Source organism: Lissotriton helveticus, chromosome 6 (assembly GCF_964261635.1).
Source record: "Lissotriton helveticus chromosome 6, aLisHel1.1, whole genome shotgun sequence".
In the NCBI taxonomy this organism is placed as follows: domain Eukaryota; kingdom Metazoa; phylum Chordata; class Amphibia; order Caudata; family Salamandridae; genus Lissotriton; species Lissotriton helveticus.
This window is the reverse complement of record NC_136067.1, coordinates 470,062,645-470,090,101: the sequence shown is the minus strand read 5'-3', so window position 1 is coordinate 470,090,101 and position 27,457 is coordinate 470,062,645. Positions and strand designations below refer to the sequence as shown.

General features: G+C 46.6%; 1 protein-coding gene across 1 annotated transcript in view; it reads left to right on the top strand.

Moving 5' to 3' along the window:
- Positions 1–27,457, top strand: part of CSMD1 (CUB and Sushi multiple domains 1) — a 4,503,734-nt gene that overhangs the window by 2,545,000 nt on the left and 1,931,277 nt on the right. The gene's annotated exons all lie outside the window — the stretch shown is intronic.

Below are 27,457 nucleotides of genomic sequence, written 5' to 3'. Positions count from 1 at the left end.
TGTACTTTCAGATGTTTGGTTTACATTTATTGCATATATTCTAATGTGTGCGAGCAAGAGCTTATACTCCTCTTACCAGTAGCGACCGGTAAGTTTTGGAGGGAGGGGGCGGACGGGACACACTAAAGCACACGCACACATACACAGAACACTGAAAGCAATATATTCACACACATGCACGCACACAAACACATCCATTCACAACACTAGTCACCAAACATTTATACATACATGCTCACACCAAACAGTTTAAAACAATAATAAACACTTAACTGCAGCCAGCTCTGCCTCAGAGGTTCCAGAATGCTGGGGATCAGCCAATGAGGGAAGGCAGCAGTCCCAACTTCATTACAGAGTCGGATGGGGTCAGTGAGACTGCTGACCCCACCCCACTCTGTGATGAAGTGTCACTGATCGACACTCGAACCTGGGCGCTTCAGGGCTTAAAACCGAAGTGCCCAGGTGCAAGGCAATCAGTGATGCTACCCCTTGTCACTGAGGGGAGGGCCTCAGGGAACTTTGCTAAGCTGAGGACGTCACGTCCACAGGAGCTGTGACTTCCTCAGCCCAGCAAAGCTCAGCTCAGGCAGCCAGGACCCTGTGCATTTTGCGCATATCTGCTCCTGGCTGCTTGAACTGAAAGTGAGCAGTGTCTGTCAGGCTGACCTTTGTGCAGCCTGACTGATACTGTTCATGAGTGGCGAAAGGTGGAGGGGCGTGGCCCTAAGCCCCAATGGACCTGCCACTCCTGCTACCTACTTGGATATTTTGCAGAAAGTTAACATTTGTCTGTTCTTCAAAATAATTCACTTTTCAATTCTTTGTAATTTATGTTCGCAGATGCTTTCGAACTTTAGACAGCCTTGTTCACCTTATTACCACCTGTATCAATATTCGACTGGGGGATTCATCTCTCGAGCCCTTGTTAGAAAATCCCTGTAAATTGGTTTAAGCATATAGGAATGTGTGCTAATAATCTACAGGTTTTTTTGGGAAACTGTGTTGCTCAGTCCCAAAGTAGTTTAAAACATGTAATGGCCACTATTTTGATTGCCATATAAAAACTTGTGATAGCTGATTAAACAGAAAGGACTGAATGCCTTGAAGCTTAATGCTAATGGGTCCACTGGCAGAAAATTTTGTCAAGTTAATATAAGCGGACAGATTGGTGTGGAACCATATCTCCAGGGATGACTACAGAAAAGTAACCTTATGCTAGCAAGATCCTTCATTCAACCACCGCAGATAACTGGTATAAGAATATCTTAAACGCTGAGGCATGTCCATGAATCAGTCATACACCATGGGGCCGATTCCGATCCTGGAAAAACGCTGTACAAATCGTGGTATTGAGCGTTTTTCCCATACAACTCGTACTTGTAAGGAGGCCCCTACAACCTAGGAAGTACGATCCGTACAAATAGATGCACTCCATACAAATTGTAAAAAAGACCATACAACTCGTATATACAAGTGATTCCGATTCGGATTACTCTGTACGCGATGTTCCCATGTATTCCCGGCAGCAGTTTACAACCCGGCAAGTACGATTCGTACAAACGGCACTCCGTATGGCTCTTTTCTTACAAGAGCCAACAAGTGCCGGAAAAACCTTGTATGCCCCGAAAACAGTACGAGACAGACCCCCTCATGTACGCGTCGTACACCCCATGAATACAGGGGTACGGTGCGTATGTACGGTACGTACAGATGACACGGAAAGTGGGGTACGGTGCGGTACGGTGCGTATGTACGTACTGTACCCCAAAATCGCATACGTACGCACCGTACCCCAAAATCGCGTATGTACGGTGCGTAAATGAGCGATGTTGGGGTACGCACCATACACACGCCTCGCATGTGGGGGGACCCCTGTACGCTTCATACCCCTATACGACCCATACCCCGGTATGAGTCATACCCCAAGAACGAGTCATACCAGGGTACGAGGCGTATAGGGGTTCGCTTCGCTGCCCGGTACGAGTCATTCCCCATATACAGGCCATTTTCCATACAAATTGTATGCTGACAACCCGGTACGAATCGTACTTGACGGGTTGGACAGCCTTTTTACAAATTGTATGGTCTTTTTTACAAGTCCGTGTCGTACAGCTTTTCCCGATCCGATTTGTAAGGATCGGGCTGATCTGTATGTATTTTTCCCGTACGAATCGTACCACACGGGTTGGAAGGTACTTTTACAATTTGAATGGAAAAAAATACAAATTCTATTTGTATTGAAAATAAAAATCCAGGATCAGAATAGGCCTCCATGTGTCATATGTAAGAATGGATGGGTCCAAACTGAGGTGGCTTGTTTTGCATAATAACTATGTATAGGGTTGCGGCCCCAAGTGATTGTCAGTGGCTGAGATAATATTAAGCATTCCATCCACCACTTCTTTGTATACATCAGTGATATGCAAGAACAGAGTCAGACATAACAATATGTGCTTCTGAAATTTGAACCTTTCAGGTTGTCTGTAAGAAGCTGCACCCACTCAACCAGTGCAGCTTTGCCATCTCTCCCATTTTTGCATGAATGTCCTCATGCCATTTTGTTTTTTTTGTCAATATGTGTTTGAGCTCCTGAGACTGAACAGGAGATCACAAACTGTAGATTAGTGCCACTCAGGTACACTCCTTTGAAATACCTTGAGCAGTGAGACACTAAATTAATCTCCATAACCTGCAGCCCCAACGTGCGTTACATGCTGGTCTTCAGTATTACATTAAATTGCGTGGTTTGGTGCAGTTGAGGGCCCCTTAGGGTTTATACATTTTTAAAATAAATGATCAGCAGCTACCCAATCAATTTACACTCTCTATCTAGCTTCTAAGATTTCATCTCATACCCAATATCCAAAATGTGGCAAAAAGCCGAGCTACTAGCAATAGCATGTTCGATGCAGCTACCATACCATATCCAGGAGCACGTCAGTTAGAGGTGGCCAAAGGTTTCTTTGAAAAAGATAGTCTTCACTGCCCTGTAAGTCAAACATGCCTAAATTGTAGATTAAAAAAAGAAAATTGCATTTTAGGATATACTGTTAAAATCAGCACCTTGTTTCCTTTGCTGGAGTCAGGTACCTATGTCTGCTAAAGAGAATATTTACCATATTAAATGTAAAAAAAATTGGAAAGCTTTCAATTTCATTCTAGGGTCTGTTAATTAAGTTTTATTATTGGTATTTTTTTTAAACTCCGGCTGTATTCTCTATACTTGCATGAACTAATTTAACATACCATGAGCCTATATACAGCATTAATGACATAAATACAGGAAAAAGCCAATTAATACAAATGTCAGTATTTGCTAAATACCACTAGGTAATTATATCTGTGTGATGTGAACAGAGTTGCATTTAATACTGTCTGATATATATGAAATAGATTTCATTCTAATTTTAAATACTAAACTGCCTATTCATAAAATGCTTTTTGCAGTTCGTAAAGTAGTTCTACAGTAGTATAACTTATGTACAACAAAAAGCAACTCACACAGCAAAGTGTGGAGACTACCACCTCTCCTATTCTTTTGCACAGCTCTCTTCCAATTTGGAGTTGATTCCTGCACACATAGCTATATGTTTCAGTGGAAAATATTGGGGAAACAGCAGGGAGTGTCTGGAAAAATGGGCAATACTTACTACTGATTGATAGGGCTTTTAGTAAACATGTAAGGGTGGGTGTAGGGAAGGACATGCTAATGAAAATACACACACAACAAAAGTAGAACCATTGCTGTATCAAAACAAGTGTAAATGTACTCCAGTCAAGCCTTGGCGAAAGTGAAGCACCAAGTTCAAGATTTTATTTCATGATTTGGAACTCCGAAAAGGTCCATATAAAATAAGGACATAAAAAAAGATAACACAAAAGATATATTCCATAAAAAAAAAATTATTCTGCTTACCCCCACAATACATTCGGACTCAAGAATCAGAAAACAAGTGTCATGTTAAAATGTTCAATACAAGTTTAAAAAAACCTTTTAAAAAGTAAAATATTTGGATAGAAAAAATTTCATTTGGTGGGCAAAACAGTGTTCAGACGGAAAACTTCAAGAAGAGGGGTTTCAATATCTTATGACGACATAACAACAAGGTGGGGCAAATAAATAAAACATGTTTAAAGTCGTGGATTCTATTTTGACAAAGATTACATATATTTGATTACCCATACTATTTAAATGTTAATACATTTAACAGAAGGATATTTAATCTCATTAGAATTCAAATGCATCTAACCCCATGGGGCATAATCCATGGAAAATACAGTTGTGATCTTTTTGCAGTAATGCATCATTACTTTCCTACTCTCTATTTTACTACAGGAGTTGCTGTTCAGACAAAGGCTTAGATTGAGCAAAGCTTGTTTAAAACAGGCATTTTATTGAGTTGGAGATAAAAAAGATACCAACCTTTTGTCCATCTCAAGTTGGTCTAGTGCATACTTGAGGTTTCTAAAAAGCAAAGCTTTTTCTTTTTTTCGATTAGGCAATCTCCTTAGATATAAAATTCTTTAGAGAGATACCAACACTTCTCAACAGGCAAAGAGCCCACCACTACACCCCCACAAAGTCTTTTGTGGATAAACCTTTATTCATAAATTCCAATCTTAAGGCTCTATTAGCAGTTAATGTAGTACATGAAAATCCCATTTAAGGTGGGTGGGATTTTAACCTGGTACACAGATAAGAGATGGGAAAAGTGTCTCCTATCCACTGAATAGTAAATTGTGCCCATCCCTTGTCCTGTGATTGACTTTTACTAACACTACTTGAGATGTGATCTGAACGATTTAAAGTGCTGAACATAATTTTCCCTTAGAAAGTATAGGTTCTAACCCTTTAAAGTTTTTGCAAACCTAAGTGCCAAAATAATTTGTGTGTTTACACGCTTTATTTCCCTAAGAATATAAGACTTCACTTTTTGGGGAGTTAGATTTCAGATAATTCCAACCCTTGTATTTAACCTTTGGGGGTTAAATCAAGAATTACAATGTTATATGCAGATAATAGGCAAGATAGTGATCAGGCCTTGATACTTGGAAGAAGGCCCAATCCTTTCGAAAGGACACTGGGCAAATCGAATATATACAGAGAAAGTAACAATGCTGCAAGTAAACACCCCTGCTTCAGACCATTTTTTGTTGGAAAGCCCACAAATAGTCCCTGATCTCCACCTAACAAGACTTGACATCAGGTTGAGGAGTGCAGGGCAATAATGAACTGTATTAAGGTTCCAGGCATTTCGAGATTAAATACCTTTTTCCACAGGGTTGGACGATCAACTTTATTAAAGGCTGTGGAAAAATCAATAAATGTGTCATTAACAGTGAAACCCCTGATAGTTACATATTTTTCTTAATGGGTTGCGATATTATCTAAGATACCATGTCTATTCCTATGGCCTTTTTGTTCTAATCGCATGCTCATATTATTCTCAACCTAGGTATTAAGCAGGTCCAATAAACATCTATTGAAGACCTTGCCTGTCGCTTCTAGGAAGGCAATTTGATGACGAATTACTGTCATCCTTTATATATAATGGTACAATGACACGTCCAGTCCATGCACTGTAGAATTCATGAAACAATATTTGAACATTGCATGTAGTAACTTTGCCCAAACTTTAACTGCCATTTTATAATCGAGATTGCACTTCCTCTGTGCCCATTGTACCAGAAGACCGCATTGCGTGGCATGAAGTCTTGATCTCACCCATAGTAGGAGGGCCACAGCTACCTGTTACCAACTCAGGGTCACCTGGAAATCTTAATTTTTTAACTCCTAGATTCACTGCATATAGTACTGACATTAAACTAACCCATATATCCTCACAGATTGGGTAAGGGTAGAACCTCACTCTAGCATCTTTCCTATGCCCAGCTTCTCTTAAGTCAATCTACCTACATTCTAAGTTTTGTTTTTTTATACCAGCCTTTAAATGACTTCTGTTCCTCTTTCGTAGCAATATAAGTCTATCCCTTTCCATTGAAAATTAAACAAAATGCATTTTAATCGACTTGTTTATTTCCTAGTTCAAGGAGAGGAGTGGCAGACATAGTGGATTATAACAAAACTTGGCATACATCTGCCAATCGTTATTTGAGATTTGCTTCATGAATTGGCAAAAGAAGCTAAAATTGTCAGCCTTTCAGAGGCCTAAGTGAGATAATGCCTTCTCTAATAGTCCTATTAAATTTTTATGCGGACCATTGCGTTCTCCCAGAAATGTTATTGAACTTCAAATTGGGTCCATACATTTTCCATGGCCTTACTTGGGACATACTGATCTCTAGGGAACAGACACGGAGTCTGTGACTGCTAGGTGGGGAATCTGCAATTTTCAAATCAGATAAAAGGTGAAAAATAGTATAAGAAATAATAAGATAATCAGAAATAGAATATCCCAGTGGAGATTTATGGGTATATTGAGCCAGCTAGTAGTAATTGTCCTCTCTCATCTGTTCTCAGTGTTGATAGGAAAAGTAATGGGGAAATGTGCAATGCTTCTTGTTTTTCAACAACCAAAAATAGGCTAATAGAGCAGTTGGAGACTTTACAATTTAAGTATGCAACTAAAATAACCTTCCTTATCTGCTTTACTAATACACATTTGGTCCATTAAACTCAAGACAAGAGAAATGTCACTACTTTAAATCATCTTCAAATTCTCAATATCTCAAAAACAAGATAAAAAAAATGATTGGTTCAAATTAAGTCATAATCAAATAAAGCTACAAAATTCACTGTAAAGGTAGATACAGAGAGAGAGGAGGAGGGGGGGTCATTCCTGCCACTCCATATAAATGTCAACATTGTCTTTTGGCGCAACACAAAAGGATTCAGATGCTACATTACGAATAGTTAGCAAACGGTTAATGGACAGTGGAGCTGCTACAGCTGCATTATTCTCTAATAGCCAGAGGGTTAATAACAGAAGGTAGATCTTTCTTTGCATAATGACCCACGTCATTCCTTAAAACTCTAATGTTGGGATTAGTAGGTTTGTTTACCGTAACCTTCAAAGCAGAACTATCAATAACTTGAAAGTGGAATTTTTTGGTACCTTTTTTTTAAAATTCTCTGTTTGTTCTTTTTCGCATGCTCCATTTTCTTACTTTGGCTTTCCTCTAAACTGAGAAAGCACCAAGTGTTTATCAAGCATGTTTTGCCCCAGTGTTTATTTCTAAAAATAGGAAAAGCCTCTGGCTTTCCTGGGGAACAGCATAGTGCTGAATTCAAGGAGCATAAATCAAAAAGGTTTTTTACTGAGTAGATAGAACTTTCTACATTCTGTTGTTTCTTGATGGAGTCCAACATCCTCTTAATTTGGGGTTTACTAGCTATAGACTCCTTGTCTTTTGTTTGCAGAGGTTGAATAGAGCCATCTGCCCCCAAGCATTTGGGTGTACCAACTTGTAATCCACGGTCGATAAGGCCCAACTTTACACATGGCTCATTTATTGTCAACTACAAGGACTGATTCAGGAGTACCCTTTAGGCCCATAAGCACTTTAAGGATTATACACAGTATGTCTTTGATATGATCCACATTAATTACAGTTTTTTTCTAGAAAGGCTAAGATGGAAGACCAAATTCTCTCATGACACTAAAGGGGTTCAGAGCTTTGCGCATATTGACCCAGGAGATTACAGGACAGATTCCCAAGCAACTCTAGATCAGGAGTGGCAGAAGTCTGTAGTGTTGCTAATGATTGCTCTGTCGTTGCACTACTAAATAACTTAAGCCCAGTTACCTGTGACAAACCAGGTGAAGTCCTAAGGAAGCCTATCTCCTTTGGTGAGCGAGTTCTCAAATTAACATACACATCCGGTAATGTAAAATCCTCATTAGGATATTTTGAGTCCTCCCCAGCACTAAGGGCCATATTTATGACCTGATTCCCATCCCTCTTACACCATGCAGTGCAAGAGGCCCAAGATAGCTGCCAACAGACTCTGGTTGAGGTGTTGGCAACCAATCAGATCTCACCATGAGATCTGTGCGGAGGCTCAGTCCAAATATCTATATTTACTTTTTCTTTAGTAACTCCAAAACCATTGAATGGATTTACACCAAAAAACAAAAAGGGCTCTTTTTTGAGAAAGAGCTAGCTTTGTGCCAAAGTTTGTGTAATTCTGTTCAGCGGCTTGGGCTACAGTTGTGTCTAAAATCCATATGAGAAATTGTACAAGGCAAATAAGATTTGCCCCCCCCCTTTTTTCGTCCTACCCCAAAACTTTCCAGATAGCAGATAAAGTAATTGACATACTATTTTTCAATATGTTCTGAAGATTCAAAGAACATCGCCAAAGTTATTAGCAAAACAAAAAACTCTTTGTCCATGGAAACTATGTCCTAACTACAAACACCTACTGGTGCCCTTCACTGAAAAAAAGGTTAAAGTAAAGATATAGTTAGGTGAAATTAGCAGTGCATGACGTGTGAGTTATAGTTACCTTAGGGCACAAGTTATAGTTACTTGAGATAACTGTAACTATAAATGGTGAATATCAGTGTTTTTTAAAATTTAGAGTTTATGTTATCACTGAACATTTCACCTATCTATAACAGTACTTTAACCTTTGGTCTTTTCACCGAATTTCAAGGTTTTTTTTTCAACGTGAAGTAATATTTTATTACCATACATAAATACGAACCCCTGTGGCCAACCTGCGCTTGCAGCCAACTGCATGCTGCTCTCTGCCTGCAGCCATGCGCAGTGGAGTGTTGATCACAAGGCTGGCCTTCAGCCAGGCCATGCACCCAACCACAGCATGGAGCCAAACCCACTCTGCCGTTAGCCATGTGCAAGGGGGGCTGGGCACAAGGCCTGGCCTGCAGCCAGGCCTTTTGGCAACCCCCCCGAGAGGCTGCCAACTCCATGATTCACACGACCTTTGCCTGGGGGCAGTGAGGGGTTGGCCATAGGGCCCGGTACTAAGAACCCCATCCCCAGGAGATTTTTTGGCCCCCTACTGAGCCTCATTAGGCCCTTCAGCCCCAACCCCCAGGGCCCTCTATACTCACGCACCCACAGTGCAAATGTTGTCAGACGTGAGTCCCAGGCTCTCCACACCACTGGAGTCAAGCTATCCAGGCTGAATGAAGGCTGATAGCCAGAAACCGGTCCTTGGATGCTTGATTCCGGTCTGGGAAAGACAGGGCTTGGCAGTTCGGACTGGACTTTTCCCATGAGGCAAAGGGTCAGAGCTGATTTGCATATAGCCAGTGTCTAACCCAGGGTGGTGTGGAGTGAAAAAAACGATGGATTTAGGCCCAGATCCTTGTACTGGGGTGAATGTATGACATTGTTCTACATTCTGTCCATCAACTGTGTTTTTTGTAATTTTCACCCCGAGTGGGCTGGGTATGCTCAGACGTGAGTCCCAGGCTCTCCACACCACTGGAGTCAAGCTATCCAGGCTGAATGAAGGCTGATAGCCAGAAACCGGTCCTTGGATGCTTGATTCCGGTCTGGGAAAGACAGGGCTTGGCAGTTCGGACTGGACTTTTCCCATGAGGCAAAGGGTCAGAGCTGATTTGCATATAGCCAGTGTCTAACCCAGGGTGGTGTGGAGTGAAAAAAACGATGGATTTAGGCCCAGATCCTTGTACTGGGGTGAATGTATGACATTGTTCTACATTCTGTCCATCAACTGTGTTTTTTGTAATTTTCACCCCGAGTGGGCTGGGTATGCTCAGACGTGAGTCCCAGGCTCTCCACACCACTGGAGTCAAGCTATCCAGGCTGAATGAAGGCTGATAGCCAGAAACCGGTCCTTGGATGCTTCATTCCGGTCTGGGAAAGACAGGGCTTGGCAGTTCGGACTGGACTTTTCCCATGAGGCAAAGGGTCAGAGCTGATTTGCATATAGCCAGTGTCTAACCCAGGGTGGTGTGGAGTGAAAAAAACGATGGATTTAGGCCCAGATCCTTGTACTGGGGTGAATGTATGACATTGTTCTACATTCTGTCCATCAACTGTGTTTTTTGTAATTTTCACCCCGAGTGGGCTGGGTATGCTCAGACGTGAGTCCCAGGCTCTCCACACCACTGGAGTCAAGCTATCCAGGCTGAATGAAGGCTGATAGCCAGAAACCGGTCCTTGGATGCTTGATTCCGGTCTGGGAAAGACAGGGCTTGGCAGTTCGGACTGGACTTTTCCCATGAGGCAAAGGGTCAGAGCTGATTTGCATATAGCCAGTGTCTAACCCAGGGTGGTGTGGAGTGAAAAAAACGATGGATTTAGGCCCAGATCCTTGTACTGGGGTGAATGTATGACATTGTTCTACATTCTGTCCATCAACTGTGTTTTTTGTAATTTTCACCCCGAGTGGGCTGGGTATGCTCAGACGTGAGTCCCAGGCTCTCCACACCACTGGAGTCAAGCTATCCAGGCTGAATGAAGGCTGATAGCCAGAAACCGGTCCTTGGATGCTTGATTCCGGTCTGGGAAAGACAGGGCTTGGCAGTTCGGACTGGACTTTTCCCATGAGGCAAAGGGTCAGAGCTGATTTGCATATAGCCAGTGTCTAACCCAGGGTGGTGTGGAGTGAAAAAAACGATGGATTTAGGCCCAGATCCTTGTACTGGGGTGAATGTATGACATTGTTCTACATTCTGTCCATCAACTGTGTTTTTTGTAATTTTCACCCCGAGTGGGCTGGGTATGCTCAGACGTGAGTCCCAGGCTTTCCACACCACTGGAGTCAAGCTATCCAGGCTGAATGAAGGCTGATAGCCAGAAACCGGTCCTTGGATGCTTGATTCCGGTCTGTGAAAGACAGGGCTTGGCAGTTCGGACTGGACTTTTCCCATGAGGCAAAGGGTCAGAGCTGATTTGCATATAGCCAGTGTCTAACCCAGGGTGGTGTGGAGTGAAAAAAACGATGGATTTAGGCCCAGATCCTTGTACTGGGGTGAATGTATGACATTGTTCTACATTCTGTCCATCAACTGTGTTTTTTGTAATTTTCACCCCGAGTGGGCTGGGTATGCTCAGACGTGAGTCCCAGGCTCTCCACACCACTGGAGTCAAGCTATCCAGGCTGAATGAAGGCTGATAGCCAGAAACCGGTCCTTGGATGCTTGATTCCGGTCTGGGAAAGACAGGGCTTGGCAGTTCGGACTGGACTTTTCCCATGAGGCAAAGGGTCAGAGCTGATTTGCATATAGCCAGTGTCTAACCCAGGGTGGTGTGGAGTGAAAAAAACGATGGATTTAGGCCCAGATCCTTGTACTGGGGTGAATGTATGACATTGTTCTACATTCTGTCCATTAACTGTGTTTTTTGTAATTTTCACCCCGAGTGGGCTGGGTATGCTCAGACGTGAGTCCCAGGCTCTCCACACCACTGGAGTCAAGCTATCCAGGCTGAATGAAGGCTGATAGCCAGAAACCGGTCCTTGGATGCTTGATTCCGGTCTGGGAAAGACAGGGCTTGGCAGTTCGGACTGGACTTTTCCCATGAGGCAAAGGGTCAGAGCTGATTTGCATATAGCCAGTGTCTAACCCAGGGTGGTGTGGAGTGAAAAAAACGATGGATTTAGGCCCAGATCCTTGTACTGGGGTGAATGTATGACATTGTTCTACATTCTGTCCATCAACTGTGTTTTTTGTAATTTTCACCCCGAGTGGGCTGGGTATGCTCAGACGTGAGTCCCAGGCTCTCCACACCACTGGAGTCAAGCTATCCAGGCTGAATGAAGGCTGATAGCCAGAAACCGGTCCTTGGATGCTTGATTCCGGTCTGGGAAAGACAGGGCTTGGCAGTTCGGACTGGACTTTTCCCATGAGGCAAAGGGTCAGAGCTGATTTGCATATAGCCAGTGTCTAACCCAGGGTGGTGTGGAGTGAAAAAAACGATGGATTTAGGCCCAGATCCTTGTACTGGGGTGAATGTATGACATTGTTCTACATTCTGTCCATCACCTGTGTTTTTTGTAATTTTCACCCCGAGTGGGCTGGGTATGCTCAGACGTGAGTCCCAGGCTCTCCACACCACTGGAGTCAAGCTATCCAGGCTGAATGAAGGCTGATAGCCAGAAACCGGTCCTTGGATGCTTCATTCCGGTCTGGGAAAGACAGGGCTTGGCAGTTCGGACTGGACTTTTCCCATGAGGCAAAGGGTCAGAGCTGATTTGCATATAGCCAGTGTCTAACCCAGGGTGGTGTGGAGTGAAAAAAACGATGGATTTAGGCCCAGATCCTTGTACTGGGGTGAATGTATGACATTGTTCTACATTCTGTCCATCAACTGTGTTTTTTGTAATTTTCACCCCGAGTGGGCTGGGTATGCTCAGACGTGAGTCCCAGGCTCTCCACACCACTGGAGTCAAGCTATCCAGGCTGAATGAAGGCTGATAGCCAGAAACCGGTCCTTGGATGCTTGATTCCGGTCTGGGAAAGACAGGGCTTGGCAGTTCGGACTGGACTTTTCCCATGAGGCAAAGGGTCAGAGCTGATTTGCATATAGCCAGTGTCTAACCCAGGGTGGTGTGGAGTGAAAAAAACGATAGATTTAGGCCCAGATCCTTGTACTGGGGTGAATGTATGACATTGTTCTACATTCTGTCCATCAACTGTGTTTTTTGTAATTTTCACCCCGAGTTGGCTGGGTATGCTCAGACGTGAGTCCCAGGCTCTCCACACCACTGGAGTCAAGCTATCCAGGCTGAATGAAGGCTGATAGCCAGAAACCGGTCCTTGGATGCTTGATTCCGGTCTGGGAAAGACAGGGCTTGGCAGTTCGGACTGGACTTTTCCCATGAGGCAAAGGGTCAGAGCTGATTTGCATATAGCCAGTGTCTAACCCAGGGTGGTGTGGAGTGAAAAAAACGATGGATTTAGGCCCAGATCCTTGTACTGGGGTGAATGTATGACATTGCTCTACATTCTGTCCATCAACTGTGTTTTTTGTAATTTTCACCCCGAGTGGGCTGGGTATGCTCAGACGTGAGTCCCAGGCTCTCCACACCACTGGAGTCAAGCTATCCAGGCTGAATGAAGGCTGATAGCCAGAAACCGGTCCTTGGATGCTTGATTCCGGTCTGGGAAAGACAGGGCTTGGCAGTTCGGACTGGACTTTTCCCATGAGGCAAAGGGTCAGAGCTGATTTGCATATAGCCAGTGTCTAACCCAGGGTGGTGTGGAGTGAAAAAAACGATGGATTTAGGCCCAGATCCTTGTACTGGGATGAATGTATGACATTGTTCTACATTCTGTCCATCAACTGTGTTTTTTGTAATTTTCACCCCGTGTGGGCTGGGTATGCTCAGACGTGAGTCCCAGGCTCTCCACACCACTGGAGTCAAGCTATCCAGGCTGAATGAAGGCTGATAGCCAGAAACCGGTCCTTGGATGCTTGATTCCGGTCTGGGAAAGACAGGGCTTGGCAGTTCGGACTGGACTTTTCCCATGAGGCAAAGGGTCAGAGCTGATTTGCATATAGCCAGTGTCTAACCCAGGGTGGTGTGGAGTGAAAAAAACGATGGATTTAGGCCCAGATCCTTGTACTGGGGTGAATGTATGACATTGTTCTACATTCTGTCCATCAACTGTGTTTTTTGTAATTTTCACCCCGAGTGGGCTGGGTATGCTCAGACGTGAGTCCCAGGCTCTCCACACCACTGGAGTCAAGCTATCCAGGCTGAATGAAGGCTGATAGCCAGAAACCGGTCCTTGGATGCTTGATTCCGGTCTGGGAAAGACAGGGCTTGGCAGTTCGGACTGGACTTTTCCCATGAGGCAAAGGGTCAGAGCTGATTTGCATATAGCCAGTGTCTAACCCAGGGTGGTGTGGAGTGAAAAAAACGATGGATTTAGGCCCAGATCCTTGTACTGTGGTGAATGTATGACATTGTTCTACATTCTGTCCATCAACTCTTTTTTTGTAATTTTCACCCCGAGTTGGCTGGGTATGCTCAGACGTGAGTCCCAGGCTCTCCACACCACTGGAGTCAAGCTATCCAGGCTGAATGAAGGCTGATAGCCAGAAACCGGTCCTTGGATGCTTGATTCCGGTCTAGGAAAGACAGGGCTTGGCAGTTCGGACTGGACTTTTCCCATGAGGCAAAGGGTCATAGCTGATTTGCATATAGCCAGTGTCTAACCCAGGGTGGTGTGGAGTGAAAAAAACGATGGATTTAGGCCCAGATCCTTGTACTGGGGTGAATGTATGACATTGTTCTACATTCTGTCCATCAACTGTGTTTTTTGTAATTTTCACCCCGAGTGGGCTGGGTATGCTCAGACGTGAGTCCCAGGCTCTCCACACCACTGGAGTCAAGCTATCCAGGCTGAATGAAGGCTGATAGCCAGAAACCGGTCCTTGGATGCTTGATTCCGGTCTGGGAAAGACAGGGCTTGGCAGTTCGGACTGGACTTTTCCCATGAGGCAAAGGGTCAGAGCTGATTTGCATATAGCCAGTGTCTAACCCAGGGTGGTGTGGAGTGAAAAAAACGATGGATTTAGGCCCAGATCCTTGTACTGGGGTGAATGTATGACATTGTTCTACATTCTGTCCATCAACTGTGTTTTTTGTAATTTTCACCCCGAGTGGGCTGGGTATGCTCAGACGTGAGTCCCAGGCTCTCCACACCACTGGAGTCAAGCTATCCAGGCTGAATGAAGGCTGATAGCCAGAAACCGGTCCTTGGATGCTTCATTCCGGTCTGGGAAAGACAGGGCTTGGCAGTTCGGACTGGACTTTTCCCATGAGGCAAAGGGTCAGAGCTGATTTGCATATAGCCAGTGTCTAACCCAGGGTGGTGTGGAGTGAAAAAAACGATGGATTTAGGCCCAGATCCTTGTACTGGGGTGAATGTATGACATTGTTCTACATTCTGTCCATCAACTGTGTTTTTTGTAATTTTCACCCCGAGTGGGCTGGGTATGCTCAGACGTGAGTCCCAGGCTCTCCACACCACTGGAGTCAAGCTATCCAGGCTGAATGAAGGCTGATAGCCAGAAACCGGTCCTTGGATGCTTGATTCCGGTCTGGGAAAGACAGGGCTTGGCAGTTCGGACTGGACTTTTCCCATGAGGCAAAGGGTCAGAGCTGATTTGCATATAGCCAGTGTCTAACCCAGGGTGGTGTGGAGTGAAAAAAACGATGGATTTAGGCCCAGATCCTTGTACTGGGGTGAATGTATGACATTGTTCTACATTCTGTCCATCAACTGTGTTTTTTGTAATTTTCCCCCCGAGTTGGCTGGGTATGCTCAGACGTGAGTCCCAGGCTCTCCACACCACTGGAGTCAAGCTATCCAGGCTGAATGAAGGCTGATAGCCAGAAACCGGTCCTTTGATGCTTGATTCCGGTCTGGGAAAGACAGGGCTTGGCAGTTCGGACTGGACTTTTCCCATGAGGCAAAGGGTCAGAGCTGATTTGCATATAGCCAGTGTCTAACCCAGGGTGGTGTGGAGTGAAAAAAACGATGGATTTAGGCCCAGATCCTTGTACTGGGATGAATGTATGACATTGTTCTACATTCTGTCCATCAACTGTGTTTTTTGTAATTTTCACCCCGTGTGGGCTGGGTATGCTCAGACGTGAGTCCCAGGCTCTCCACACCACTGGAGTCAAGCTATCCAGGCTGAATGAAGGCTGATAGCCAGAAACCGGTCCTTGGATGCTTGATTCCGGTCTGGGAAAGACAGGGCTTGGCAGTTCGGACTGGACTTTTCCCATGAGGCAAAGGGTCAGAGCTGATTTGCATATAGCCAGTGTCTAACCCAGGGTGGTGTGGAGTGAAAAAAACGATGGATTTAGGCCCAGATCCTTGTACTGGGGTGAATGTATGACATTGTTCTACATTCTGTCCATCAACTGTGTTTTTTGTAATTTTCACCCCGAGTGGGCTGGGTATGCTCAGACGTGAGTCCCAGGCTCTCCACACCACTGGAGTCAAGCTATCCAGGCTGAATGAAGGCTGATAGCCAGAAACCGGTCCTTGGATGCTTGATTCCGGTCTGGGAAAGACAGGGCTTGGCAGTTCGGACTGGACTTTTCCCATGAGGCAAAGGGTCAGAGCTGATTTGCATATAGCCAGTGTCTAACCCAGGGTGGTGTGGAGTGAAAAAAACGATGGATTTAGGCCCAGATCCTTGTACTGTGGTGAATGTATGACATTGTTCTACATTCTGTCCATCAACTCTTTTTTTGTAATTTTCACCCCGAGTTGGCTGGGTATGCTCAGACGTGAGTCCCAGGCTCTCCACACCACTGGAGTCAAGCTATCCAGGCTGAATGAAGGCTGATAGCCAGAAACCGGTCCTTGGATGCTTGATTCCGGTCTAGGAAAGACAGGGCTTGGCAGTTCGGACTGGACTTTTCCCATGAGGCAAAGGGTCATAGCTGATTTGCATATAGCCAGTGTCTAACCCAGGGTGGTGTGGAGTGAAAAAAACGATGGATTTAGGCCCAGATCCTTGTACTGGGGTGAATGTATGACATTGTTCTACATTCTGTCCATCAACTGTGTTTTTTGTAATTTTCACCCCGAGTGGGCTGGGTATGCTCAGACGTGAGTCCCAGGCTCTCCACACCACTGGAGTCAAGCTATCCAGGCTGAATGAAGGCTGATAGCCAGAAACCGGTCCTTGGATGCTTGATTCCGGTCTGGGAAAGACAGGGCTTGGCAGTTCGGACTGGACTTTTCCCATGAGGCAAAGGGTCAGAGCTGATTTGCATATAGCCAGTGTCTAACCCAGGGTGGTGTGGAGTGAAAAAAACGATGGATTTAGGCCCAGATCCTTGTACTGGGGTGAATGTATGACATTGTTCTACATTCTGTCCATCAACTGTGTTTTTTGTAATTTTCACCCCGAGTGGGCTGGGTATGCTCAGACGTGAGTCCCAGGCTCTCCACACCACTGGAGTCAAGCTATCCAGGCTGAATGAAGGCTGATAGCCAGAAACCGGTCCTTGGATGCTTCATTCCGGTCTGGGAAAGACAGGGCTTGGCAGTTCGGACTGGACTTTTCCCATGAGGCAAAGGGTCAGAGCTGATTTGCATATAGCCAGTGTCTAACCCAGGGTGGTGTGGAGTGAAAAAAACGATGGATTTAGGCCCAGATCCTTGTACTGGGGTGAATGTATGACATTGTTCTACATTCTGTCCATCAACTGTGTTTTTTGTAATTTTCACCCCGAGTGGGCTGGGTATGCTCAGACGTGAGTCCCAGGCTCTCCACACCACTGGAGTCAAGCTATCCAGGCTGAATGAAGGCTGATAGCCAGAAACCGGTCCTTGGATGCTTGATTCCGGTCTGGGAAAGACAGGGCTTGGCAGTTCGGACTGGACTTTTCCCATGAGGCAAAGGGTCAGAGCTGATTTGCATATAGCCAGTGTCTAACCCAGGGTGGTGTGGAGTGAAAAAAACGATGGATTTAGGCCCAGATCCTTGTACTGGGGTGAATGTATGACATTGTTCTACATTCTGTCCATCAACTGTGTTTTTTGTAATTTTCCCCCCGAGTTGGCTGGGTATGCTCAGACGTGAGTCCCAGGCTCTCCACACCACTGGAGTCAAGCTATCCAGGCTGAATGAAGGCTGATAGCCAGAAACCGGTCCTTTGATGCTTGATTCCGGTCTGGGAAAGACAGGGCTTGGCAGTTCGGACTGGACTTTTCCCATGAGGCAAAGGGTCAGAGCTGATTTGCATATAGCCAGTGTCTAACCCAGGGTGGTGTGGAGTGAAAAAAACGATGGATTTAGGCCCAGATCCTTGTACTGGGGTGAATGTATGACATTGTTCTACATTCTGTCCATCAACTGTGTTTTTTGTAATTTTCACCCCGAGTGGGCTGGGTATGCTCAGACGTGAGTCCCAGGCTCTCCACACCACTGGAGTCAAGCTATCCAGGCTGAATGAAGGCTGATAGCCAGAAACCGGTCCTTGGATGCTTGATTCCGGTCTGGGAAAGACAGGGCTTGGCAGTTCGGACTGGACTTTTCCCATGAGGCAAAGGGTCAGAGCTGATTTGCATATAGCCAGTGTCTAACCCAGGGTGGTGTGGAGTGAAAAAAACGATGGATTTAGGCCCAGATCCTTGTACTGGGGTGAATGTATGACATTGTTCTACATTCTGTCCATCAACTGTGTTTTTTGTAATTTTCACCCCGAGTGGGCTGGGTATGCTCAGACGTGAGTCCCAGGCTCTCCACACCACTGGAGTCAAGCTATCCAGGCTGAATGAAGGCTGATAGCCAGAAACCGGTCCTTGGATGCTTGATTCCGGTCTGGGAAAGACAGGGCTTGGCAGTTCGGACTGGACTTTTCCCATGAGGCAAAGGGTCAGAGCTGATTTGCATATAGCCAGTGTCTAACCCAGGGTGGTGTGGAGTGAAAAAAACGATGGATTTAGGCCCAGATCCTTGTACTGGGGTGAATGTATGACATTGTTCTACATTCTGTCCATCAACTGTGTTTTTTGTAATTTTCACCCCGAGTTGGCTGGGTATGCTCAGACGTGAGTCCCAGGCTCTCCACACCACTGGAGTCAAGCTATCCAGGCTGAATGAAGGCTGATAGCCAGAAACCGGTCCTTGGATGCTTCATTCCGGTCTGGGAAAGACAGGGCTTGGCAGTTCGGACTGGACTTTTCCCATGAGGCAAAGGGTCAGAGCTGATTTGCATATAGCCAGTGTCTAACCCAGGGTGGTGTGGAGTGAAAAAAACGATGGATTTAGGCCCAGATCCTTGTACTGGGGTGAATGTATGACATTGTTCTACATTCTGTCCATCAACTGTGTTTTTTGTAATTTTCACCCCGAGTGGGCTGGGTATGCTCAGACGTGAGTCCCAGGCTCTCCACACCACTGGAGTCAAGCTATCCAGGCTGAATGAAGGCTGATAGCCAGAAACCGGTCCTTGGATGCTTGATTCCGGTCTGGGAAAGACAGGGCTTGGCAGTTCGGACTGGACTTTTCCCATGAGGCAAAGGGTCAGAGGTGATTTGCATATAGCCAGTGTCTAACCCAGGGTGGTGTGGAGTGAAAAAAACGATGGATTTAGGCCCAGATCCTTGTACTGGGGTGAATGTATGACATTGTTCTACATTCTGTCCATCAACTGTGTTTTTGTAATTTTCCCCCCGAGTTGGCTGGGTATGCTCAGACGTGAGTCCCAGGCTCTCCACACCACTGGAGTCAAGCTATCCAGGCTGAATGAAGGCTGATAGCCAGAAACCGGTCCTTTGATGCTTGATTCCGGTCTGGGAAAGACAGGGCTTGGCAGTTCGGACTGGACTTTTCCCATGAGGCAAAGGGTCAGAGCTGATTTGCATATAGCCAGTGTCTAACCCAGGGTGGTGTGGAGTGAAAAAAACGATGGATTTAGGCCCAGATCCTTGTACTGGGGTGAATGTATGACATTGTTCTACATTCTGTCCATCAACTGTGTTTTTTGTAATTTTCACCCCGAGTGGGCTGGGTATGCTCAGACGTGAGTCCCAGGCTCTCCACACCACTGGAGTCAAGCTATCCAGGCTGAATGAAGGCTGATAGCCAGAAACCGGTCCTTGGATGCTTGATTCCGGTCTGGGAAAGACAGGGCTTGGCAGTTCGGACTGGACTTTTCCCATGAGGCAAAGGGTCAGAGCTGATTTGCATATAGCCAGTGTCTAACCCAGGGTGGTGTGGAGTGAAAAAAACGATGGATTTAGGCCCAGATCCTTGTACTGGGGTGAATGTATGACATTGTTCTACATTCTGTCCATCAACTGTGTTTTTTGTAATTTTCACCCCGAGTGGGCTGGGTATGCTCAGACGTGAGTCCTAGGCTCTCCACACCACTGGAGTCAAGCTATCCAGGCTGAATGAAGGCTGATAGCCAGAAACCGGTCCTTGGATGCTTGATTCCGGTCTGGGAAAGACAGGGCTTGGCAGTTCGGACTGGACTTTTCCCATGAGGCAAAGGGTCAGAGCTGATTTGCATATAGCCAGTGTCTAACCCAGGGTGGTGTGGAGTGAAAAAAACGATGGATTTAGGCCCAGATCCTTGTACTGGGGTGAATGTATGACATTGTTCTACATTCTGTCCATCAACTGTGTTTTTTGTAATTTTCACCCCGAGTGGGCTGGGTATGCTCAGACGTGAGTCCCAGGCTCTCCACACCACTGGAGTCAAGCTATCCAGGCTGAATGAAGGCTGATAGCCAGAAACCGGTCCTTGGATGCTTGATTCCGGTCTGGGAAAGACAGGGCTTGGCAGTTCGGACTGGACTTTTCCCATGAGGCAAAGGGTCAGAGCTGATTTGCATATAGCCAGTGTCTAACCCAGGGTGGTGTGGAGTGAAAAAAACGATGGATTTAGGCCCAGATCCTTGTACTGTGGTGAATGTATGACATTGTTCTACATTCTGTCCATCAACTCTGTTTTTTGTAATTTTCACCCCGAGTGGGCTGGGTATGCTCAGACGTGAGTCCCAGGCTCTCCACACCACTGGAGTCAAGCTATCCAGGCTGAATGAAGGCTGATAGCCAGAAACCGGTCCTTGGATGCTTGATTCCGGTCTGGGAAAGACAGGGCTTGGCAGTTCGGACTGGACTTTTCCCATGAGGCAAAGGGTCAGAGCTGATTTGCATATAGCCAGTGTCTAACCCAGGGTGGTGTGGAGTGAAAAAAACGATGGATTTAGGCCGAGATCCTTGTACTGGGGTGAATGTATGACATTGTTCTACATTCTGTCCATCAACTGTGTTTTTTGTAATTTTCACCCCGAGTGGGCTGGGTATGCTCAGACGTGAGTCCCAGGCTCTCCACACCACTGGAGTCAAGCTATCCAGGCTGAATGAAGGCTGATAGCCAGAAACCGGTCCTTTGATGCTTCATTCCGGTCTGGGAAAGACAGGGCTTGGCAGTTCGGACTGGACTTTTCCCATGAGGCAAAGGGTCAGAGCTGATTTGCATATAGCCAGTGTCTAACCCAGGGTGGTGTGGAGTGAAAAAAACGATGGATTTAGGCCCAGATCCTTGTACTGGGGTGAATGTATGACATTGTTCTACATTCTGTCCATCAACTGTGTTTTTTGTAATTTTCACCCCGAGTGGGCTGGGTATGCTCAGACGTGAGTACCAGGCTCTCCACACCACTGGAGTCAAGCTATCCAGGCTGAATGAAGGCTGATAGCCAGAAACCGGTCCTTGGATGCTTGATTCCGGTCTGGGAAAGACAGGGCTTGGCAGTTCGGACTGGACTTTTCCCATGAGGCAAAGGGTCAGAGCTGATTTGCATATAGCCAGTGTCTAACCCAGGGTGGTGTGGAGTGAAAAAAAAGATGGATTTAGGCCCAGATCCTTGTACTGGGGTGAATGTATGACATTGTTCTACATTCTGTCCATCAACTGTGTTTTTTGTAATTTTCACCCCGAGTGGGCTGGGTATGCTCAGACGTGAGTCCCAGGCTCTCCACACCACTGGAGTCAAGCTATCCAGGCTGAATGAAGGCTGATAGCCAGAAACCGGTCCTTGGATGCTTGATTCCGGTCTGGGAAAGACAGGGCTTGGCAGTTCGGACTGGACTTTTCCCATGAGGCAAAGGGTCAGAGCTGATTTGCATATAGCCAGTGTCTAACCCAGGGTGGTGTGGAGTGAAAAAAACGATGGATTTAGGCCCAGATCCTTGTACTGGGGTGAATGTATGACATTGTTCTACATTCTGTCCATCAACTGTGTTTTTTGTAATTTTCACCCCGAGTGGGCTGGGTATGCTCAGACGTGAGTCCCAGGCTCTCCACACCACTGGAGTCAAGCTATCCAGGCTGAATGAAGGCTGATAGCCAGAAACCGGTCCTTGGATGCTTGATTCCGGTCTGGGAAAGACAGGGCTTGGCAGTTCGGACTGGACTTTTCCCATGAGGCAAAGGGTCAGAGCTGATTTGCATATAGCCAGTGTCTAACCCAGGGTGGTGTGGAGTGAAAAAAACGATGGATTTAGGCCCAGATCCTTGTACTGGGGTGAATGTATGACATTGTTCTACATTCTGTCCATCAACTGTGTTTTTTGTAATTTTCACCCCGAGTTGGCTGGGTATGCTCAGACGTGAGTCCCAGGCTCTCCACACCACTGGAGTCAAGCTATCCAGGCTGAATGAAGGCTGATAGCCAGAAACTGGTCCTTGGATGCTTGATTCCGGTCTGGGAAAGACAGGGCTTGGCAGTTCGGACTGGACTTTTCCCATGAGGCAAGGGGTCAGAGCTGATTTGCATATAGCCAGTGTCTAACCCAGGGTGGTGTGGAGTGAAAAAAATGATGGATTTAGGCCCAGATCCTTGTACTGGGGTGAATGTATGACATTGTTCTACATTCTGTCCATCAACTGTGTTTTTTGTAATTTTCACCCCGAGTGGGCTGGGTATGCTCAGACGTGAGTCCCAGGCTCTCCACACCACTGGAGTCAAGCTATCCAGGCTGAATGAAGGCTGATAGCCAGAAACCGGTCCTTGGATGCTTGATTCCGGTCTGGGAAAGACAGGGCTTGGCAGTTCGGACTGGACTTTTCCCATGAGGCAAAGGGTCAGAGCTGATTTGCATATAGCCAGTGTCTAACCCAGGGTGGTGTGGAGTGAAAAAAACGATGGATTTAGGCCCAGATCCTTGTACTGGGGTGAATGTATGACATTGTTCTACATTCTGTCCATCAACTGTGTTTTTTGTAATTTTCACCCCGAGTGGGCTGGGTATGCTCAGACGTGAGTCCCAGGCTCTCCACACCACTGGAGTCAAGCTATCCAGGCTGAATGAAGGCTGATAGCCAGAAACCGGTCCTTGGATGCTTGATTCCGGTCTGGGAAAGACAGGGCTTGGCAGTTCGGACTGGACTTTTCCCATGAGGCAAAGGGTCAGAGCTGATTTGCATAATGCCAGTGTCTAACCCAGGGTGGTGTGGAGTGAAAAAAACGATGGATTTAGGCCCAGATCCTTGTACTGGGGTGAATGTATGACATTGTTCTACATTCTGTCCATCAACTGTGTTTTTTGTAATTTTCACCCCGAGTGGGCTGGGTATGCTCAGACGTGAGTCCCAGGCTCTCCACACCACTGGAGTCAAGCTATCCAGGCTGAATGAAGGCTGATAGCCAGAAACCGGTCCTTGGATGCTTGATTCCGGTCTGGGAAAGACAGGGCTTGGCAGTTCGGACTGGACTTTTCCCATGAGGCAAAGGGTCAGAGCTGATTTGCATATAGCCAGTGTCTAACCCAGGGTGGTGTGGAGTGAAAAAAACGGTGGATTTAGGCCCAGATCCTTGTACTGTGGTGAATGTATGACATTGTTCTACATTCTGTCCATCAACTCTGTTTTTTGTAATTTTCACCCCGAGTGGGCTGGGTATGCTCAGACGTGAGTCCCAGGCTCTCCACACCACTGGAGTCAAGCTATCCAGGCTGAATGAAGGCTGATAGCCAGAAACCGGTCCTTGGATGCTTGATTCCGGTCTGGGGAAGACAGGGCTTGGCAGTTCGGACTGGACTTTTCCCATGAGGCAAAGGGTCAGAGCTGATTTGCATATAGCCAGTGTCTAACCCAGGGTGGTGTGGAGTGAAAAAAACTATGGATTTAGGCCCAGATCCTTGTACTGGGGTGAATGTATGACATTGTTCTACATTCTGTCCATCAACTGTGTTTTTTGTAATTTTCACCCCGAGTGGGCTGGGTATGCTCAGACGTGAGTCCCAGGCTCTCCACACCACTGGAGTCAAGCTATCCAGGCTGAATGAAGGCTGATAGCCAGAAACCGGTCCTTGGATGCTTCATTCCGGTCTGGGAAAGACAGGGCTTGGCAGTTCGGACTGGACTTTTCCCATGAGGCAAAGGGTCAGAGCTGATTTGCATATAGCCAGTGTCTAACCCAGGGTGGTGTGGAGTGAAAAAAACGATGGATTTAGGCCCAGATCCTTGTACTGGGGTGAATGTATGACATTGTTCTACATTCTGTCCATCAACTGTGTTTTTTGTAATTTTCACCCCGAGTGGGCTGGGTATGCTCAGACGTGAGTCCCAGGCTCTCCACACCACTGGAGTCAAGCTATCCAGGCTGAATGAAGGCTGATAGCCAGAAACCGGTCCTTGGATGCTTGATTCCGGTCTGGGAAAGACAGGGCTTGGCAGTTCGGACTGGACTTTTCCCATGAGGCAAAGGGTCAGAGCTGATTTGCATATAGCCAGTGTCTAACCCAGGGTGGTGTGGAGTGAAAAAAAAGATGGATTTAGGCCCAGATCCTTGTACTGGGGTGAATGTATGACATTGTTCTACATTCTGTCCATCAACTGTGTTTTTTGTAATTTTCACCCCGAGTGGGCTGGGTATGCTCAGACGTGAGTCCCAGGCTCTCCACACCACTGGAGTCAAGCTATCCAGGCTGAATGAAGGCTGATAGCCAGAAACCGGTCCTTGGATGCTTGATTCCGGTCTGGGAAAGACAGGGCTTGGCAGTTCGGACTGGACTTTTCCCATGAGGCAAAGGGTCAGAGCTGATTTGCATATAGCCAGTGTCTAACCCAGGGTGGTGTGGAGTGAAAAAAACGATGGATTTAGGCCCAGATCCTTGTACTGGGGTGAATGTATGACATTGTTCTACATTCTGTCCATCAACTGTGTTTTTTGTAATTTTCACCCCGAGTTGGCTGGGTATGCTCAGACGTGAGTCCCAGGCTCTCCACACCACTGGAGTCAAGCTATCCAGGCTGAATGAAGGCTGATAGCCAGAAACCGGTCCTTGGATGCTTGATTCCGGTCTGGGAAAGACAGGGCTTGGCAGTTCGGACTGGACTTTTCCCATGAGGCAAAGGGTCAGAGCTGATTTGCATATAGCCAGTGTCTAACCCAGGGTGGTGTGGAGTGAAAAAAACGATGGATTTAGGCCCAGATCCTTGTACTGGGGTGAATGTATGACATTGTTCTACATTCTGTCCATCAACTGTGTTTTTTGTAATTTTCACCCGAGTGGGCTGGGTATGCTCAGACGTGAGTCCCAGGCTCTCCACACCACTGGAGTCAAGCTATCCAGGCTGAATGAAGGCTGATAGCCAGAAACCGGTCCTTGGATGCTTGATTCCGGTCTGGGAAAGACAGGGCTTGGCAGTTCGGACTGGACTTTTCCCATGAGGCAAAGGGTCAGAGCTGATTTGCATATAGCCAGTGTCTAACCCAGGGTGGTGTGGAGTGAAAAAAACGATGGATTTAGGCCCAGATCCTTGTACTGGGGTGAATGTATGACATTGTTCTACATTCTGTCCATCAACTGTGTTTTTTGTAATTTTCACCCCGAGTGGGCTGGGTATGCTCAGACGTGAGTCCCAGGCTCTCCACACCACTGGAGTCAAGCTATCCAGGCTGAATGAAGGCTGATAGCCAGAAACCGGTCCTTGGATGCTTGATTCCGGTCTGGGAAAGACAGGGCTTGGCAGTTCGGACTGGACTTTTCCCATGAGGCAAAGGGTCAGAGCTGATTTGCATATAGCCAGTGTCTAACCCAGGGTGGTGTGGAGTGAAAAAAACGATGGATTTAGGCCCAGATCCTTGTACTGGGGTGAATGTATGACATTGTTCTACATTCTGTCCATCAACTGTGTTTTTTGTAATTTTCACCCCGAGTGGGCTGGGTATGCTCAGACGTGAGTCCCAGGCTCTCCACACCACTGGAGTCAAGCTATCCAGGCTGAATGAAGGCTGATAGCCAGAAACCGGTCCTTGGATGCTTGATTCCGGTCTGGGAAAGACAGGGCTTGGCAGTTCGGACTGGACTTTTCCCATGAGGCAAAGGGTCAGAGCTGATTTGCATATAGCCAGTGCCTAACCCAGGGTGGTGTGGAGTGAAAAAAAAGATGGATTTAGGCCCAGATCCTTGTACTGGGGTGAATGTATGACATTGTTCTACATTCTGTCCATCAACTGTGTTTTTTGTAATTTTCACCCCGAGTGGGCTGGGTATGCTCAGACGTGAGTCCCAGGCTCTCCACACCACTGGAGTCAAGCTATCCAGGCTGAATGAAGGCTGATAGCCAGAAACCGGTCCTTGGATGCTTGATTCCGGTCTGGGAAAGACAGGGCTTGGCAGTTCGGACTGGACTTTTCCCATGAGGCAAAGGGTCAGAGCTGATTTGCATATAGCCAGTGTCTAACCCAGGGTGGTGTGGAGTGAAAAAAACGATGGATTTAGGCCCAGATCCTTGTACTGTGGTGAATGTATGACATTGTTCTACATTCTGTCCATCAACTCTGTTTTTTGTAATTTTCACCCCGAGTGGGCTGGGTATGCTCAGACGTGAGTCCCAGGCTCTCCACACCACTGGAGTCAAGCTATCCAGGCTGAATGAAGGCTGATAGCCAGAAACCGGTCCTTGGATGCTTGATTCCGGTCTGGGAAAGACAGGGCTTGGCAGTTCGGACTGGACTTTTCCCATGAGGCAAAGGGTCAGAGCTGATTTGCATATAGCCAGTGTCTAACCCAGGGTGGTGTGGAGTGAAAAAAACGATGGATTTAGGCCCAGATCCTTGTACTGGGGTGAATGTATGACATTGTTCTACATTCTGTCCATCAACTGTGTTTTTTGTAATTTTCACCCCGAGTGGGCTGGGTATGCTCAGACGTGAGTCCCAGGCTCTCCACACCACTGGAGTCAAGCTATCCAGGCTGAATGAAAGCTGATAGCCAGAAACCGGTCCTTGGATGCTTGATTCCGGTCTGGGAAAGACAGGGCTTGGCAGTTCGGACTGGACTTTTCCCATGAGGCAAAGGGTCAGAGCTGATTTGCATATAGCCAGTGTCTAACCCAGGGTGGTGTGGAGTGAAAAAAACGATGGATTTAGGCCCAGATCCTTGTACTGGGGTGAATGTATGACATTGTTCTACATTCTGTCCATCAACTCTGTTTTTTGTAATTTTCACCCCGAGTGGGCTGGGTATGCTCAGACGTGAGTCCCAGGCTCTCCACACCACTGGAGTCAAGCTATCCAGGCTGAATGAAGGCTGATAGCCAGAAACCGGTCCTTGGATGCTTGATTCCGGTCTGGGGAAGACAGGGCTTGGCAGTTCGGACTGGACTTTTCCCATGAGGCAAAGGGTCAGAGCTGATTTGCATATAGCCAGTGTCTAACCCAGGGTGGTGTGGAGTGAAAAAAACTATGGATTTAGGCCCAGATCCTTGTACTGGGGTGAATGTATGACATTGTTCTACATTCTGTCCATCAACTGTGTTTTTTGTAATTTTCACCCCGAGTGGGCTGGGTATGCTCAGACGTGAGTCCCAGGCTCTCCACACCACTGGAGTCAAGCTATCCAGGCTGAATGAAGGCTGATAGCCAGAAACCGGTCCTTGGATGCTTCATTCCGGTCTGGGAAAGACAGGGCTTGGCAGTTCGGACTGGACTTTTCCCATGAGGCAAAGGGTCAGAGCTGATTTGCATATAGCCAGTGTCTAACCCAGGGTGGT